A 19,135-nucleotide genomic window follows, 5' to 3' on the forward strand; every position below is an offset into this window, starting at 1 on the left:
ACAAGATGGGGAAGAGGGTCGGGGGAAGGGGGTATCAGTCAAGCCTGAGCTCCAGACGGCTGTGGACTGGTCCAAGAGATCAAAAGTCAATGAAAGGTCGTGGGAAAGCACAGGTCAATATGGTGATGTCAGGCTGGTGCTCCAACTTGCCAGGGAGCAGACAGAGGGACAGGCTAGAGGGGAGAAGGGTCCTAGCTACTAATTCATTACCCTCCCCCCTTTCATTTTTGAAGGTGTGTGTTCGAGCTGCTCATCCCCTGCGGTTTTCTCAGAGCCACGTCACTACTGCATGTCACAATGGGATGCCGGACTAGCGCGTCTCGGCGTCTATAGACTATGATTTACGCTTTAAGGATTGATTAGGATAGCTGGTTGGGGTATTTTGGGGCATTGTGAGGTAGTTTTGGTCATTAACAGGACCTGGGGAGAGAAGGAGGCGAATCGTCAACAAAGTGACTGAAGCTAAGACCCTGTGCCAAGAGGGCTTCATAGATAGGGCTTGCTATGCCTATCTGAGCTCCAGGAGAGCCCCAGTAGGAGAGTGGCCAGTTCCTCTTAGCTCCATGCTGCCTCATTAGCTTTCTTTTACAGAGGTCTGGGGGCTGGAGGCCGAACATGACCTCTGACATTGTGTGCCGACAAGCTGTGCATCGAGAACAAAGCACTGTCATTAAGAGCAGCCCAGAAGGGGCTGAGCCTTACAATGTGCAGCAGTGTCAGTCTGCAATGAAATGAAATGGCCGAACACATTAGTTCACCCAAACGCACTGCTTGTCAACTTAAGTCTGGCACTGAAAAGGGAAGGCAGGCGGCAACAACATGCTGTTAATGGACCACACTTAACGTCCACCTGTTCCTCTGCAAATACATGTGTAAAGTCCATTGTTTGTTTGTTTTTGACCATCAAGTGCCTAAAACCCCATAATCATGGTAGTCCGCAGTAGTATATTTCCCTCTCTTTAAATCAATAAATCGGGCCTCCCGGGTGGCGCAGTGGTCTAGGGCACTGCATCGCAGTGCTAACTGCGCCACCAGAGTCTCTGGGTTCGCCCCCAGGCTCTGTCGCAGCCGGCCGCGACCGGGAGGTCCGTGGGGCGACGCACAATTGGGCTAGCGTCGTGCGGGTTAGGGAGGGTTTGGCCGGTAGGGATTTCCTTGTCTCATCGCGCTCCAGCGACTCCTGTGGCGGGCTGGGCGCAGTGCGCGCTAACCAAGGGGGCCAGGTGCACGGTGTTTCCTCCGACACATTGGTGCGGCTGGCTTCCGGGTTGGCGGCGCGCTGTGTTAAAGAAGCAGTGCGGCTTGGTTGGGTTGTGCCTCGGAGGACGCATGGCTTTTGACCTTCGTCTCTCCCGAGCCCGGACGGGACTTGTAGCGATGAGACAAGATAGTAATTACTAGCGATTGGATACCACGAAAATTGGGGGGGAAAGGGGATAATTTTTTTTTTTAATTTTAACATTTTTAAAAATCAATAAATCAAGAACCAAGAAAAAGAAAATACATGTCTAAGTGGTGCGCAGAGAATCTAAAGCCAAGAGCCATTTAAATTGGATCTCAGCGCAATCTGATCTTGAGAGTTTGTGAGCCAGCCTAGTGCTTGTTGTGGAGACCGGTAGTTGACTTGAAAACATTGAGGAGAAAAACATGTTTGGCCTGTCAATGACCACTTCTACCATAAAGAGAGAAGGGGTCAAGAAAGGTTCACTAAGGTCTGCTGTGTTTTCTTTGTGGAAAGCCCCCATAGCAATGAGGGAGATGGAGAGGAAATACGTTGCATTCTACTGATAATTGCTACTGTATGAGGACCTAACCTCAGAGTCCACTGTATGTATTGACAGAACAATTAATTGATATACAGCTATTGATATGTGTTATTAATGAACTGCATGTATTGATAATGCACAAACATTCCCATTAGCCACAGATCTCAAGTCAACTTCCCCAACTTACTTTACATAACATTGCTGCAATATTTACTTCTGGATCAATTGTGTGCCTTAAGGAAATATTATTTGTACCATTACCTTGATATAGGGCATTGTTTGTGAAAATCTAAGCTCACAGCTGTAGTATTAATGCATTATATTGCATTGCAAGACTTGACAAGAGCATGTATACTGAACAGAAATGTAAACGCAACACGCAACAATTTCTAATATTTTGCTGAGTTCCAGTTAATATAAGAAAATCAGTCAATTCATTAGGCCCTAATCTATGGATTTCACATGACTGGGCAGGGGCACAGTCATGGGTGGGCCTGGGAGGGCATAGACCCACCCACTTCAGCTAATGAAACATGGAACCAGCACTTTACATGTTGCATTTATATTTTTGTTCAGTGTATAAGCCCATGATGTAAGGGATAATCAACAAAAGACTGCGTTCTATGGAAAATAATGAACGACGTGGAACCAACCTTCCACAGAGTTGCATTATTTTCCAGAGAGCCACGAGTTGATTATCCCTTCTATACCATGGCTATAATTTAACACTTTTGCCGCTATAAATGTTTACTAGACAGACAGTAGTTACCTTGGAAACTAAACAAACAGACTTGCTAGTTTAGCAAAACAAACCATCAGTCCCAGCGTGCTATTATGAATATGGGGATGAAGTATACGAGTGTGCTATTCACAGATTGGCTGTGTACAGGTACAGTGAGCAGTCCCTCTGCAGTATTCTGTGGGAAGGAGCTAGTATACACTAGCTGCTCAGACAGCTGATTCTTAAAATTAGAAAGGGAGAAATAAGACTCCAGCTTCAGAGATTCCTGTAATTTGTTCCAGTCATTGGCAGCAGAGAACTGGAAGGCAGCCAAAGGAAGTGTTGGCTTTGGGGATGACCAGTGCAATATAGCTGCTGCAGCGTGTGCTACGGGTGGGTGTTGCTATGGTGACCAGTGAGCTGAGATAAGGTGGGGCTTTACCTAGCAAAGACTTATAGATGACCTGGAGTCAGTGGGTTTGGCGACGAATATGTAGTGAGGGCCAGCCAACGAGAGCATACAGTGGGTAGTATATGGGGCTTTGGTGATAAAACGGATGGCACTGTGATAGACTACATCCAGTTTGCTGAGTAGAGTGTTGGGGGATATTTTGTAAATTACATCGCCGAGGTCAAGGATCGGTAGGATAGTCAGTTTTACAAGGGTATGTTTGGCGGCATGAGTGAAGGAGGCTTTGTTGCGAAATAGGAAGCCGATTCTAGATTTCATTTTGGATTGGAGATGCTTAATGTGAGTCTGGAAGGAGAGTTTACAGTCTAACCAGACACCTAGGTATTTGTAGTTGTCCACATATTCTAGGTCAGAACCGTCCAGAGTAGTGATGCTAGTAGGGCGGGAGGGTGCGGGCAGCAATCGGTTGAAGAGCATGCACTTAGTTTTACTAGCATTTAAAAGCAGTTGGAGGCCACAGAAGGAGTGTTGTATGGCATTGAAGCTCGTTTGGAGGTTTGTTAGCACAGTGTCCAAAGGAGGGCCAGATGTATACAGAATGATGTCGTCTGCGTAGAGGTGGATCAGAGAATCACCAGCAGCAAGAGTGACATCATTGATATATACAGAGAAAAGAGTCGGCCCGAGAATTGAACCCTGTGGCACCCCCATAGAGACTGCCAGAGGTCCGGACAACAGGCCCTCCGATTTGACACACTGAACTCTATCTGAGAAGTAGTTGGTGAACCAGGCGAGGCAGTCATTTGAGAAGCCAAGGCTATTGAGTCTGTCGATAAGAATGCGGTGATTGACAGAGTCAAAGCCTTGGCCAGGTCGATGAAGACGGCTGCACAGTACTGTCTTTTATCGATGGCGGTTAGGATATCGTTTAGGACCTTGAGCGTGGCTGAGGTGCACCCATGACCAGCTCGGAAATCAGATTGCATAGTGGAGAAGGTACGGTGGGATTCAAAATGGTCAGTGATCTGTTAATTAACTTGGCTTTCAAAGATTTTAGAAAGGCAGGGCAGGATGGATATAGGTCTATAACAGTTTGGGTCTAGAGTGTCTCCCCCTTTGAAGAGGCACTTTCCAATCTTTGGGAATCTCAGACGATGTGAAAGCTTTCCAATCTTTGGGGATCTCAGATGATACGAAAGAGAGGTTGAATAGGCAAGTAATAGGGGTTGCAACAATTTTGGTGGATAACTTTAGAAAGGGAGGGTCCAGTTTGTCTAGCCCAGCTGATTTGCAGGGATCCAGATTTTGCAGTTCTTTCAGAACATCAGCTGTATGGATTTGGGCGAAGGAGAAGCGGGGGGGGGGGGGGGGGGGCAAGTTGCTGCAGGGGGTGTTGAGATGTTGGCCAGGGTAGGGGTAGCCAGGTGGAAAGCCAAAATGCTTATTGAAATTATCGATTGTCGTAGATTTATCGGTGGTGACAGTGATTCCTATCCTCAGTGCAGTGGGCAGCTGGGAGGAGGTGCTCTTATTCTCCAAGGACTTTACAGTAGAAGTCGACCGATTAATCGGAATGGCCGATTAATTCGGGCCAATTTCAAGTTTTCATAACAATCGGAAATCAACATTTTTTTTTTTACACCTTTATTTAACTAAGCAAGTCAGTTAAGAACACATTCTTAATTTCAATGACGGCCTAGGAACGGTGGGTTAACTGCCTTGTTCAGGGGCAGAACGACAGATTTTTACCTTGTAAGTTCGGTGATTCAATATTGCAACCTTACAGTTAACTAGTCCAACACTCTAACCACCTGCTTTACATTGCACTCCACGAAGAGCCTGCCTGTTACGCGAATGCAGTAAGAAGCCAAGTTAAGTTGCTAGCTAGCATTAAACTTATCTTATAAAAAACAATCAATCATAAATCACTAGTTAACTACACATGGTTGATGATATTACTAGTTTATCTAGCGTGTCCTGCGTTGCATATAATCGATGCAGTGCGCATTCGCGAAAAAGGACTGTCGTTGCTCCAAAGTGTACCTAACCATAAACATCAATGCCTTTCTGAAAATCAATACACAGAAGTATATATTTTTAAACCTGCATATTTAGCGAAAAGAAATCCAGGTTAGCAGGCAATATTAACCAGGTGAAATTGTGTCACTTCGCTTGCATTCATTGCACGCAGAGTCAGGGTATATGTAACAGTTTGGGCCGCCTGGCTCGTTGTGAACTAATTTGCCAGAATTTTACGTAATTATGACATAACGTTGAAGGTTGTGCAATGTAACAGGAATATTTAGACTTATGGATGTCACCCGTTAGATAAAATACGGAACGGTTCCGTATTTCACTGAAAGAATAAAGTTTTGTTTTGGAGATGATAGTTTCCGGATTCGACCATATTAATGACCTAAGGCTCGTATTTCTGTGTGTTATTATGTTATAATTAAGTCTATGATTTGATAGAGCAGTCTGACTGAGTGATGGTAGGCACCAGCAGGCTCGTAAGCATTCATTCAAACAGCCCTTTTGTGCGTTTTGCCAGCAGCTCTTCGCTGTGCGTCAAGCATTGCGCTGTTTATGACTTCAAGCCTATCAACTCCCGAGATTAGGCTGGAGTAACCGATGTGAAACGGCTAGCTAGTTAGCGGGGTGCGCGCTAATAGCGTTTCAAACGTCACTCGCTCTGAGACTTGGAGTAGTTGTTCCCCTTGCTCTGCATGGGTACGCTGCTTCAAGGGTGGCTGTTGTCGATGTGTTCTTGGTTCGAGCCCAGGTAGGAGCGAGGAGAGGGACGGAAGCTATACTGTTACATTGGCAATACTAAAGTGCCTATAAGAACATCCAATAGTCAAAGGTATATGAAATACAAATCGTATAGGAGAGAAATAGTCCTATAATTCCTATAATGACTACAACCTAAAACTTCTTACCTGGGCATATTGAAGAATATGTTAAAAGGAACCACCAGCTTTCATATGTTCTCATGTTCTGAGCAAGGGCCTTAAACGTTAGCTTTCTTACATGGCACATATTGCACTTTTACTTTCTTCTCCAACACTTTGTTTTTGCATTATTTAAACCAAATTGAACACGTTTCATTATTTATTTGAGGCTAAATTGATTTTATTGATGTATTATATTAAGTTAAAATAAGTGTTCATTCAGTATTGTTGTAATTGACATTATTACAACAACAACAAAAAAATATTTTTAAAATCGCCCGATTAATCGCTATCGGCTTTTTTGGGTCCAATAATCGGTATCGGCGTTGAAAAAGCATAATCAGTCGACCTCTACTTTACAGTGTCACAAAACTTTTGGAATTAGTGCTACATGAAGCAAATTTCTCTTTGAAAAAGCTAGCCTTAGCTTTCCTAACTGACTGAGTATTTTGGTTCCTGACTTCCCTGAAAAGTTGCATATCGAGGGGGCTATTCGATGCTAATGCAGAATGCCACATGATGTTTTTGTGCTGGTCAAGGCCAGTCAAGTCTGGCCTGAACCAAGGGCTATATCTGTTCTTAGTTCTACATTTTTTTAATGGGGCATTAAGATGGAGAGGAAAGCGCTTCTGAAGAGCAACCAGGCATCCTCTACTGACGGGATGAGGTCAATATCCTTCCAGGATACCCGGGCCAGGTCGATTAGAAAGGCCTGCTTGCTGAAGTGTTTTAGGGAGCAATTGATAGTGATGCGGATTGGTTGAATGGGGTCGATTGCGCAATCACAGGCACTATAAATTAAAAAACCCTGTAGCTAGTAACTCCTTTGCAGCTGCCTCATGCGCGTGGAGGACTCCGACCCGCACCTGTTCCAAGCATTAGTGTTGGGAGTAATCTTTCTCCGGTCATGTTAAGACTCGTTATAGGAGTTAAAAACATCATAAGGTAGTTAATTTAAAGCGTTTTATAGCAATTTATATCCGTTTAGTGCGATTTTGGGACATTTATTTCTGAGACGCTGTGAATCTCTGGGCACGCTTCCAGTTCATCCCGAACGCAGTTGGCATTTCCACATGGCAAGAGGACAGCTTTCCACCAAAAGACGATTAGACCCAAGAAAGGATCCTTTGCCCAAGATACTGATGGAAGAACAGCTCAAAGTAGGACATTTTTATTATGATAAATCGTGTTTCTGTCGAAAAATGTTAGTGGCTTAGGACGCCATGTTTTTTGATGTAGCTTCGCTTGGCGCAAACTGTATTGAAAAGTAAGGATAATTTAAAAAATGTAATTCCGCGATTTTATTAAGAATTAAATTGTCTATCAATCGCTGTCCACCCTATATTTTTTAGTCACGTTTATGAGTATTTATGTATACGAGTAGATCACTGTCTAATATGGCGCACGGACATTTTCTCACCAGCTGGGCTACATTTCTCATTGTCTAACCATGATTTTGGTGGCTAAATATGCACATTTTCGAACAAACTGTATATGTATGTTGTAATGTGATGTTACAGGGGTGTCATCTGAAGAATTCTGAGAAGGTTAGTGAAAAAAATAATATATTTTGGCGATGTTTACGTTATCGCTCTCTTTGGCTAGAATCAATGCTGGGGTAATGTTTGCACATGTGCTATGCTAATATAACGATTTATTGTGTTTTCGCTGTAAGACACTTAGAAAATCTGAAATATTGTCTGTATTCACAGGATCTGTGTCTTTCGATTAGTGTATGCTGTGTATTTTTACGAAATGTTTGATGATTAGTAGTTAGGTAAACACGTTGCTCATTGTAATTATTCTAGTCCATTTGTGACGGTGGGTGCAATTGTAAACTATGCCAGCTACCTGAAATATGCACATTTTTCTAACAAAACCTATCCCATACCATAAATATGTTATCAGACTGTCATCTGATGAGTTTTTTTCTTGGTTAGGGGCTATAAATATCTTAGTTTAGCCGAATTGGTGATAGCTACTGGTGTTGGTGGACAAATAAAAGATGGTGGATTATGCTAATGTGTTTTTAGGTAATAGATTTACATCTTTACATATTGTGTCTTCCCTGTAAAACATTTTAAAAATCGGACATGTTGGCTGGATTCACAAGATCTGTGTCTTTCATTAGCTGTATTGGACTTTAATGTGTGAAAGTTAAATATTTAAAAAAAATATTTTTTTTGAATTTCGCGCTCTGCCTTTTCAGTGGAATGTGGGGGGGGTGTGCCGCTAGCGGCACCCTCATCCTAGACAGGTTAAAGTAGAAGCTTGAATTGTTTGGGCACAGACCTGGATAGTATGACAGAACTCTGCAGGCTATCTCTGCAGTAGATTGCAACTCCGCCCCCTTTGGCAGTTCTATCTTGTCGGAAAATGTTTATAGTTAGGGATGGAAATTTCTGGTGGCCTTCCTAAGCCAGGATTCAGACACGGCTAGGACATCCGGGTTGGTGGAGTGTGCTAAAGCAGTGAATAAAACAAATTTAGGGAGGAGGCTTCTAATGTTAACATGCATGAAACCAATGCTTTTACAGTTACAGAATTAAACAGATGAGAGCGCCTGGGGAATGGGAGTGATGCTGGGGGCTGCAGGGTTAACCTCTACATCACCAGAGGAACAAGGGAGGAGTAGGATAAGAGTATGGCTAAAGGATAAAAGAACTGTTCGTCTAGTGCGTTCGGAACAGAGAGTAAAAGGAGTAGGTTTCTGGGCGCAGAAGAATAGATTCAAGGCATAACGTACAGACAAGGGCATGGTAGGATGTGAGTACAGTGGAGGTAAGCCTAGGCATTGAGTGACGATGAGAGAGGTTTTGTCTCTTGAGGCACCATTTAAGCTAGGTGCGGTCACCGCATGTGTGGGCGGTGGAACATAAGGGCTAGCTAAGGTATATTGAGCAGCGCTGGAGGCTCTACAGTGAAATAAGACAAAAATTACTAACCAAAACAGCAATAGACAAGGCATATTGACATTAGGGAGAGGCATGTATAGTCGAGTGAACATAGGGTCCAGTGAGTAGCTAGACGAGCTGGAGGCGCGACAATTCAGACAGCTAGCAGGCCGGGGATAGCAACAGGCTAGCAGATGGGCCTCAGGGGGACGTTGCAATGGGAGAGTCTGTTGAAACCCCCTCGGACGGTTACGTCGGCAGGCCAGTCCTGATGGATCGGCGGGGCTCCGTCTCGGCAGAAAAGGGTCCAAGCCAATTGGCAGAAGAGGTATTGAAGCCCAGGAATTATCTGATGGAATTCTTCGGCTAGCCGGGAGAAGGGCCTAGCTCGAGGCTAGCTCCAGGCTAACTGGTGCTTGCTTCGGGACAGAAACCCCCTCGGACGGTTACGTCGCTAGACCAGTCGTGATGGATCGGGTGGGCTCTGTGTCAGCAGCAAAGGTTCCAGGCCAATTAGCAAAAAAGGTCATTGAAGCCCAGGGATTGCTTGATGGATCTCTTCGGGCTAGCCGGGAGATGGGCCTAGTTCGAGGCTAGCTCCAGGCTAACTGGTGCTTGCTTCGGGACAGAGACGTTAGACAGGAGTAGCCACTCGGATAGCAGCTAGCTAGCTGCGATGATCCGGAATAAAAGTTCAGAGCTTGCGGTAGGAATCCGGAGATGTAGTAGAGAAAAGCAGTCCGATATGCTCTGGGTAGATATCGCGCTGTGCAGGCTGGCAAGAGTTGCCCGGGCTGAGGCTGGCAGTCCGAGTAACGGTGATGACTGCTAGCAGTGGCTAACTGACTACTAGCTAGTAGCTAGTTAGCTGGCTAGCTTCAAAAGGGGGTTCCGGTTAAAAAGTGTAAAAATAGCAGATCCACACCACATTGGGTGAGGCAGGTTGCAGGAGAGTATGTTCAGTCCGTAGGTGGAAAAGGAGATTTAAAAAAATTATACAAATATATACGAAGAAAAACGATATATACAAGGGACAGGACAAGACAATCAAAACAGATATCCCCACTGTTACGCCATCTTGGAAGGAAAAAAACGGTATTATACATACAGTATTATGCCTTGTTATAAGACATTATAACAAGTTATACAACATTAATGCATACCTGCATGCTAAAATACAATTTTACAACCATAAACATGTTGTCCCCTGAAATTTGGGCCAATCAGTGTAATTTTGTAAATGCCGGATCTCTATGGCAAGACGCATCACTCACCCAAGTTTCGTCAAAATCGGGCCAGCGGTGTCTGAGATATTGCGTGTGACTAACATACGAACGAACAGAGACAGATCCATAGTACCCCTTCCGATTTCATTGTGACATACAATAACAATGTTTTACCCCTCCACCATTAAAATAGAAATAAGAAAGAAATGATGTAAAGAAAAATGACAGAGCTCTACACACGACTTCTCCGATCAGTCTCGGGAGAGAGAGAGAGAGAGCTTGGTGACAGCTTGGTGAGTACTTTGTCTCGTATGACTGCAGGATGTATCACTAACCATGATCAAAAAAAGGCAACATGTAGTCCCCCACGAATTATGCAGTGCCCCCCGTTGGCCAATCAGCATAATTTTGTAAATGATATATCTGTATGGCAAGGTGCATCATTCACCCAAGTTTTGTCAAAATTGGGTCAGTGCTGTCTGAGATATCACGTGTGACTTATGTACAAACAGATGGACTGAGACTGATCCACAGTCCCCTCCCCGATTTCATTGTGGAGGAAAATACAAATATAGGCCTACTTACTGTACATTCTTTCCAAGATTACAGTGCATTTTGAAAGTATTCAGACCCGTTGACTTTTTCAACATTTTGTTATTTTACAGCCTTATTCTAAAATGGATTAAATTATTTTTCTTCCTCATCAATCTACACACAACACCCCATAATGACAAAGCAAAAACAGTTTTTTTGAAATATCACATTTACATTAAGTATTCAGACCCTTTACTCAGTACCGTTTACTCAGTACCCGAGCTGACATGGTACAAATCGGTCGTTCTGCCCCTGAACAAGGCAGATAACCCACTGTTCCTAGGCCGTCATTAAAAATAAGAATTTGTTCTTAACTGACTTGCCTAGTTAAATGAAGGCACAATACAATACAAAATCTTTACTGAAGCACCTTTGGCAGCGATATCAGCCTCAAGTCTTATTGGGTATGACAGTACAAATCTTGGCACACCTGTACTTGGGGAGTTTCTCCCATTCTTCTCTGAAGATCCTCTCAAGCTATGTCAGGTTGGATGGGGAGCGTCACAGTCTGGCCACAGCTATTTTCAGGTCTCTCCAGAGATGTTCGATCGGGTTCACATCCGGACTTTGGCTGGGCCACTCAAGGACATTTAGAGATTTGTCACAAAGCCACTCCTACATTGTCTTGGCTGTGTGCTTAGGGTAGTTGTCCTGTTGGAAGGTGAATCTTCGCCCCAGTCTGAGGTCCTGAGTGATCTAGAGCAGGTTTTCAACAAGGATCTTTGTACTTTGCTCCGTTCATCTTTCCCTTGATCCTGACTAGTCTCCCAGTCCCTGCCCCTGAAAAACATCCCCTGCTGCCACCACCATACTTCACCATAAGGATGGTGTCAGGTTTCCTCCAGACATGATGCTTGGCATTCAGGCCAAAGAGTTCAATCTTGGTTTGATCAGAACAGAGAATCTTGTTTCTTATGGTCTGAGAGTCCTTTAGGTGCCTTTTGGCAAACTCCAAGCGGGCTGTCATGTGCCTTTTACTGAGGAGTGGCTTCAGTCTGGCCATTCTACCATAAAGGCCTGATTGATGGAGTGCTGCAGAGATGGTTGTCCTTCTGGAAGGTTTTCCCATCTCCACAGAGGACCTCTGGAGCTCTGTCAGAGTGACCATCAAGTTCATGGTCACCTCCCTGACCAATGCCCTTCTCCCCCGATTGCTCAGTTTGGCCAGGCAGCCAGCTCTAGGAAGAGTCTTGGTGGTTCCAAACTTCTTCCATTTAAGAATGATGGAGGCCACGGTTCTTGGAGACCTTCAATAATGCAGAAATGTTTTGGTACCCTTCCCCAGATTTGTGCCTCGACACAATGCTGCCTCAAAGCTCTATGGACAATTCCTTCGACCTCATGACTTGCTTTTGCTCTGACATGCACTGTCAACTGTGGAGCCTTATATAGACAGGTGTGTGCCTTTCCAAATCATGTCCAATCAATTGAATTTACCACAGGTGGACTCTATCAACTGTAGAAACATCTCAAGGATGATCAATGGAAACAGGATGCACCTGAGCTCAATTTCGAGTCTCATAGCAGTGTCTGAATATTTATGTAAATAAGGTATTTCTATTTTTGTTTTTTTATATACATTTGCAAAAACATTCTAAAAACCTGTTTTCGCTTTGTCATTATGGGTTATTGTGTGTCGATTAATTAGGAAAACGTAACAAAATAAATGTTTTTTTTACTGCAGTAATTTTACAGTATAACTGAAGTTACTGTGCAGTTATTCTGCAATTACTGGTCCAAAAAAGTTGCCTCCGGTAACTGCACTTTTACTCCTGTTTAAAAACTGACATCTTTTTTTATAAGGGTAACAACAACATGCACAGTTGTGCAAATGCAATGACATAAATTACCATGAAATAACAGTTCAAAGAGAATCAAAACATAAACCTTTATCAGAGCCAATTGAACAGCGTTCTCAACAGTAGGTTCTAAAGTCCAAGACAGCCGACAACATAGTTTGGGCCAGAGCAACCAACAACACTGACTGGATAGACTCCACAGTGCAAGAAAACTATAACTTTGCCAATGACTAAATTCATCTAATTGTTATCATTGTGCCAATAAAATGTATAGCTATGGCATATTTATTATTAGCTCGCCTAGAGGGGTTGGAGCGTCATGCCTACCTCACAAGATGGCTCTCCAGTGACCCCCACTGGATTCAAATTGCACATAATTTCACAGGCATTTCGGTTTCAGATTTTCTATCACTCATTTGTCATTTGACGAACGTCCATGTCTGATCATTTATCGATGTCATCGACAGTGAAAGCCACAAAGTTAATTCTAGGAAAAACTAGAAATATAAATTATAACCTCACACCCCTCACCGCATTAGAATATCTGCATATACAACCAGTCTCTCCACTGATGCAGTCAGCACCCAAACATTTGCAGAAAGTCAATTCAATAAGGGGGGGCCTTATGTCAAATGTATCAATGAAGTACTTACTGTATGTAAAGTGTACACCTTATTATTGTCAAAAGACCCCTTTCATCTTGAAACCCATATATTTTGCAAATATGAACTTTCCTGGAAACAATCAGAACGTTGAGACACAAAAAGTCGAAATCATGCTGAAATGACCTCTTGATTATATTTGTCATAGCCACCTGAATTCAAAAGATATAGGCAGACAATAAACATAGAACAAGATTTCGACCTACATTTTTGCGTTAATTGCCTGATTACTGAAACTTTAATTGATTGATAATTAGGCCATTATTATCATCATTATTATATTACCATTATTATTATTACAGCCAATAATAATCAAATAGGCCTATAAATCAAGAATGGTATAGCATTACTTACCTGGTAATATAGCCTATCGCTTAGCCTACGCGTCAAGTGCAGCGCATAGTTTGGTCCTCTTTTGGTCCCAAATTTTGTCAGAGAATGGTCAGGAGATATTCTTTGGTCACTTGTTATGGTAGACTAGTCTACAACTGAGTTTGCCAGCATCACTGATGCAGGCTAGCCTTTATACTGCTTGAAAAACAAAGTCCACTTTTATAGCCTATCCTAAGGCTCGAAGCAATGCAATTGGCGAATAGATTTCCAAGACAGACAAAAGCAGACCTCAATTGATCTAGCGCTGAAAACAAATTCATTGTCATTGACGACACCCATTCTTAATGCTTTACTTAGTGGGAGAATGGCGATTCACATCCAAATAGCTCACATCAATTGCGCTGGCCATTGAGAGCCACTCCTGTCACGTGCCGCCTGGAAAGGGAACAAGTCCAGGGGTTCTTGAGCCAACATTTTTGACTCACTGCAATCAATATTTAGCCAATTAGGAGTCGTTTCTTTTACCATTTCACTGTGATATTGGTACATGTTTAGCGATCTTCTAGGTCTAGGATATTTACCTCGGAAGCAACAGTATGCTAGGCTATGTAACCATATTCAATTGTAATAACGATGCAATACTGATGTATTTCAATCTAAATGGTTAGGTTATTTAGTAGTGCTTACCATTATTGCACCATCCAGCAGGTAATATTGGGTGCCCGATGCTTTATTGTTGTGAAACAACCTTCTTTATTGGGTAAGGGCACAATGATTATTCAAACGTCTTGAAGTCTATTGACTCAACCAAACAACGAGCAGAGTCGACCGTTTGAAAGTTATAGCTCTTTCAATCAGAGAAAAGGCGGGGGGGATGTTTGAGGTGGGAAGTACAGCTGTCTCGAGAGGCTCCGTCACCGATAATTAGCGATCAATCACGAATTAGTTTAAAAGCTTGAGAAGAACACGGAGAGCACTATTAGATTGCAAAGATTCACTGCTCTCCGATAATTACTTGTTTTTTAAGAGGCATGAAATCGCCTGTGCTTTTATCAGCCTCTTCCGTGGCCTATCACTCCATAAATCAAGACATTTAAGGCAACGAACAATGAATGTGACTGGCGTATGGAAAAAGGTTGATTGCATATGGAGTAAGGGCTTAATAAAAACGTTCTAATCAACTGCAACTACTTCATTATTTCATGAGGATCTATTATTTATTTTCTGATAATCAATGCCTGCCTGAAAGACATCTGTACAAGACCACTGTCAATATCATAAATGTTCAATCGAAAGCCTAGTTCTTCAGCTGCAGATGCTTAAGTTAATTTATAGTTTTGTATTGAGAAAATGCACTGGAATTAGAAAAGGTCTGTAGCCACCAAAAACCTATTCATTACATTGTCCAAATAATATGCCATCTTCAACACATATTGTGAGGAAATGCAATAATCAACACAATACTATATTTGCATTCACACAAACAACATGATAGTACCATCATGTATACATAGTCCAGGCGATATGTGAAAAAATATATATAAATTATTTCATAAAAGCATGAAACTTGGTACAGGCATGATTCCCAAATGAATTTTTATTGAAAAAAATATTTCAGCTTTATTTAACCAGGTAGGCCAGTTGAGAACAAGTTCTCATTTACAACTGCGACCTGGCAGTTGTAATAATAGCGTTGCCATGATTCTATCTCAGTCACACCTTTTCAAAACCATTATTTGGGTTGTAGACCAATGCAATACACAACTTCCAACATGTTCCTTTTTTAAATATTGGTCAATAAATGAGCATAGTGTATTCTTGTGGAAGTTCCCTAAAAATAACAATCACCCTGTATCTTGTCCAATACAAATTAGGTTTCAGGCAATAAGAGAAGATAAACAGTGAGGCATTTATTTGGGTCCCTCAGACATCCGTGAGGAATTGGTGTGGTTTATAGCTTGGCATTAAACAAAAGGCTAAACAAATTAATCAACATCAGACTAATGAGAGACTGGAATATTGCAATCACAGAGGATAAACACAATCAATAGAAGAGCTTCGGAAATGATACCGACACAGCCCAATCCAGCGGGGATAGGAGTTTTTCCAAAGTCGACATCAGCCCATGTACTGTAAACATTGGCATTACTAGAAACATGCAAAAACATAGTTCTTCAGAGGCAGCACAGGTCTGCTCTTCCAGGCTGAGTTTGTGGAGATTGGAGTGTGCAGTAACCCTGGTGGGTCCCTGTAATTGGTTGTACACTGATGCCAAAGCCAGCATCTATCCACAGAAAACAATTTGTCTATGAGTTCGCTACAGAGGTGTTGAGTGAAGTTTTCCTTGTTCAACATAGTGCAATTTTGTTTTCTAACCTAACTTCAACCCATAACCCTAAATTGAACCAATCACATTTGTTTCCTAAAATTAACTAATCACATGTGTTTCTGTCCTCAAGTCAGAGCTGCCTTCAGAATAAGACGGAACCGCAGGGCTCTCCAGAGGGTGGTGCTGTCTGCCCAACCCATCACCGGGGGCAAACTGCCTGCCCTCCAGGACACCTACAGCACCCGATGTCACAGGAAGGTCAAAAAGATCATTAAGGACAACAACCACCCGAGCCACTGCCTGTTCACCCCGCTATCATCCAGAAGGCGAGGTCATTACAGGTGCATCAAAGCTGGGACCGAGAGACTACAAACAGCTTATATCTCAAGGCAATCAGACTGTTAAATAGCCATCAGTAGCACCCTAGAGGCTGCTGCGCTTTATACATAGACCTAAAATTACTGGGCGCTTTAATAATGGAACACTGGTTACTTTATTAATGTTTACATATTTTGTATTACTCGTCTCATATGTATATACTCTATTCTATTCTATTCTACTGTATCTTAGTCTATGCCGTTCCGACATTGCTCGTCCAAATTTTTTTAATATTTTCTTAATTCCATTCCTTTACTTTGGATGTGTGTATATTGTGTGTATTGTTGTGAAATTGTTAGATATTTCTGCACTGTTGGAGCTAGAAACACAAGCATTTCGCTAAACCCACAATAACATCTGCTAAACACGTGTATGTGATCAATAAAATGTGATTTGATTTAAGGAAAACTCCAATCTGCAACAGAGGCTGGACACGGACGATGATGTGAGACAGACATACCACTCACACAGGTGTAGGCGTCGACTGTCCCTTAACTGCATGCTAGACAGCATTGTCAACTCAGGTCTCCCTCTGGTTCCAGGTAGGCGGCAGCTGGGGGAAGGTGGTGGTGTTTTTTTTGTTGGTGATGACTTCCCCCTCCAGCAGCAGGCCCAGCGTGGACTAAAAGCTCCATTTTAAGTAGCTCAGGTAGCTTGTTAGTCAACAGGCACAGTTGTGGCAGACCTTGACCAACTCCCGTCTCCAAGGTGACCAGACAAGGGGCAGGAGTCTACAATAAATCAAGTAGAGGAAACAAAAAGAGAAGCACAGCAAAGCAAGTTAAATCTTGATAAACTAAAAAGACACAATTTCTAATAAAAAAGTAACTGCAAACCCAAAATAATTAATAGATACACACAAAAGTGCTGGTCTTCAATTTGAGGGGAAACAAAGGAGGGGAACATGTGACCTAGACACCATGGATCTCCATACTACTGTAGATGGGGAATAGATTAAACTCTGAAAGACTTTGAGAGATTATGTCAAAGGTAAAACATCACTCTTGTTTTGACAGGAAGATTAGGACACAAAACACGAAATGTCCTTACATCAAGTTGTTCAACAAAATTCTTAATTGAACTGTATATTTATGTTGAATATCTACCTAAGTATATCTAACTGATATCTACCTTGAGATCAATTTTCTCAATAAAACGTTTTGTTGTTGACCTATTTCTATACAGAGGTTTTCAACAAAGTTGTATATTCAGCAAATAATATTTTCATGCATCAATAAGCATCTGTCTGTCTGGGAGATTTAATAGAAACTTGTTTGTTTTCAGATGGTTGCTGAGTTTTTCTGCACTGCAGTAGTAGATGATGCTTTGCTACGTGGAGATTTTAGCCCCAGGTAATAAAAAGTCCTGTTTACATCCAAGTGGGTCAATGCATCTGTCACGTTCCTGACCTGTTTTCCTTTGTTTTGTATTCATTTTAGTTGGTCAGGGCGTGAGTTGGGTGGGTTTGTCTATGTTTGTATTTCTATGTGGGGTTTTGTGTTCGGCCTGGTATGATTCTCAATTAGAGACAGGTGTGCATTGTTTGTCTCTAATTGAGAGTCATACAAAGGCAGCCAGGGTTTCACTGGTGTTTTGTGGGTGTTTGTTTCCTGTGTTAGTGTTTGGGCCACACAGGACTGTTTGAGGTTAGTCACGTTTGTTGTTTTGTATTTTGTAGTGTTTTCTTGTGTTTTTACATTAAACATGTACAATTACCAATCCGCATCTTGGTCCGATCCATGCTCCTCCTCGTCTGAGGAGGAGAACAACATTGACTGCCTTAACAGAAACACCCACCACAACAGGACCAAGCGGATTGGAGCCGGAGGAAAGGAACTAAAGCAATGGAGAGAAGAGGAATGGAGTTGGGAACAAATATTCAATGGAGAAGGACCCTGGGCTAAGGTTGGTGTGAATCGCCGCTCTCGGGAGGAGAAGGAGGCAGCCACAGCCCAGGAGCGCTGGTATGAGGAGGCAGCACGTATGAGAGGCTGGAAGCCCGAGAGGCTCACCCAAAAATTTCTTGGGGGGGGGCTAAAGGGGAGTGTGGCGAAGCCAGGTAGGATACCTGAGCCAACTCCCCGGGCTTGCCGTGGAGTGAGAGGGCGTCGTACTGGTCAGACACCGTGTTATGCGGTAAAGCGCACGGTGTCCCCAGTACGCGTGCTTAACCCAGTGCGGGCTATTCCACCTTGCCGCACTGGGAGGGCTAGGTTGGGCATCGAGCCGGATGCCATGAAGCCGGCCCAACGTATCTGGCCTCCAGTACGTCTCCTCGGGCCGGCGTACATGGCACCAGCCTTACAGGTGGTGTCCCCGGTTCGCCTGCATAGCCCAGTGCGGGCTATTCCACCTCGCCGCACTGGCAGGGCTACGGGGTCCATTCAACCTGGTAAGGTTGGGGAGGCTCGGTGCTCAAGAGCACGTGTCCTCCTTCACGGTCCGGTATATCCGGCGCCACCTTCCCACCCCAGCTCAGTACCACCAGTGCCTACACCACGCACCAGGCTTCCAGTGCATCTCCAGAGCCCTGTTCCTCTTCCACGTACTCTCCCTATGGTGCGTGTCTCCAGCCCGGTGCCTCCAGTTCCGGCACCACGCACCAAGCCTCCTGTGCGTCTCCAGAGCCCTGGACGCACTGTTCCTTCTCCCCGCACTCGCCCTGAGGTGCGTGCCCTCAGCCCGGTACCTCCAGTTCCGGTACCACGCACCAGGCCTAGAGTGCGCCACGAGAGTCCAGTGTGCCCTGTTCCTGTTCCCCGCACTCGCCCTGAGGTGCGTGCCCTCAGCCCGGTACCTCCAGTTCCGGTACCACGCACCAGGCCTATAGTGCGTCTCAGCCGGCCAGAGTCTGCCGTCTGCCCAGCGGTGCCTGAACGGCCCGTCTGCCCAGCTCCGTCTGAGCCATCTGTCTGCCCAGCGCCGTCTGAGCCATCTGTCTGCCCAGCGCCGTCTGAGCCATCTGTCTGCCCAGCGCCGTCTGAGCCATCTGTCTGCCCAGCGCCGTCTGAGCCATCTGTCTGCCCAGCGCCGTCTGAGCCATCTGTCTGCCCAGCGCCGTCTGAGCCAT

The 19,135-nt window shown here is 43.9% G+C and overlaps 1 long non-coding RNA gene across 1 annotated transcript in view; it reads right to left on the reverse strand.

Annotated features, from left to right (window-relative positions):
* LOC129832179 (uncharacterized) overlaps window positions 1–13,803 on the reverse strand; it is an 89,662-nt gene extending 75,859 nt beyond the window's left edge. Inside the window, exon 1 of the long non-coding RNA XR_008755882.1 lies at window positions 13,380–13,803. This is a non-coding gene — a long non-coding RNA (uncharacterized LOC129832179). The remainder of the gene's footprint in view (window positions 1–13,379) is intronic.
* Between the last annotated feature and the right edge of the window lie 5,332 nt (window positions 13,804–19,135).

The sequence above is a fragment of the Salvelinus fontinalis genome, chromosome 33 (assembly GCF_029448725.1).
Source record: "Salvelinus fontinalis isolate EN_2023a chromosome 33, ASM2944872v1, whole genome shotgun sequence".
Taxonomy (NCBI): domain Eukaryota; kingdom Metazoa; phylum Chordata; class Actinopteri; order Salmoniformes; family Salmonidae; genus Salvelinus; species Salvelinus fontinalis.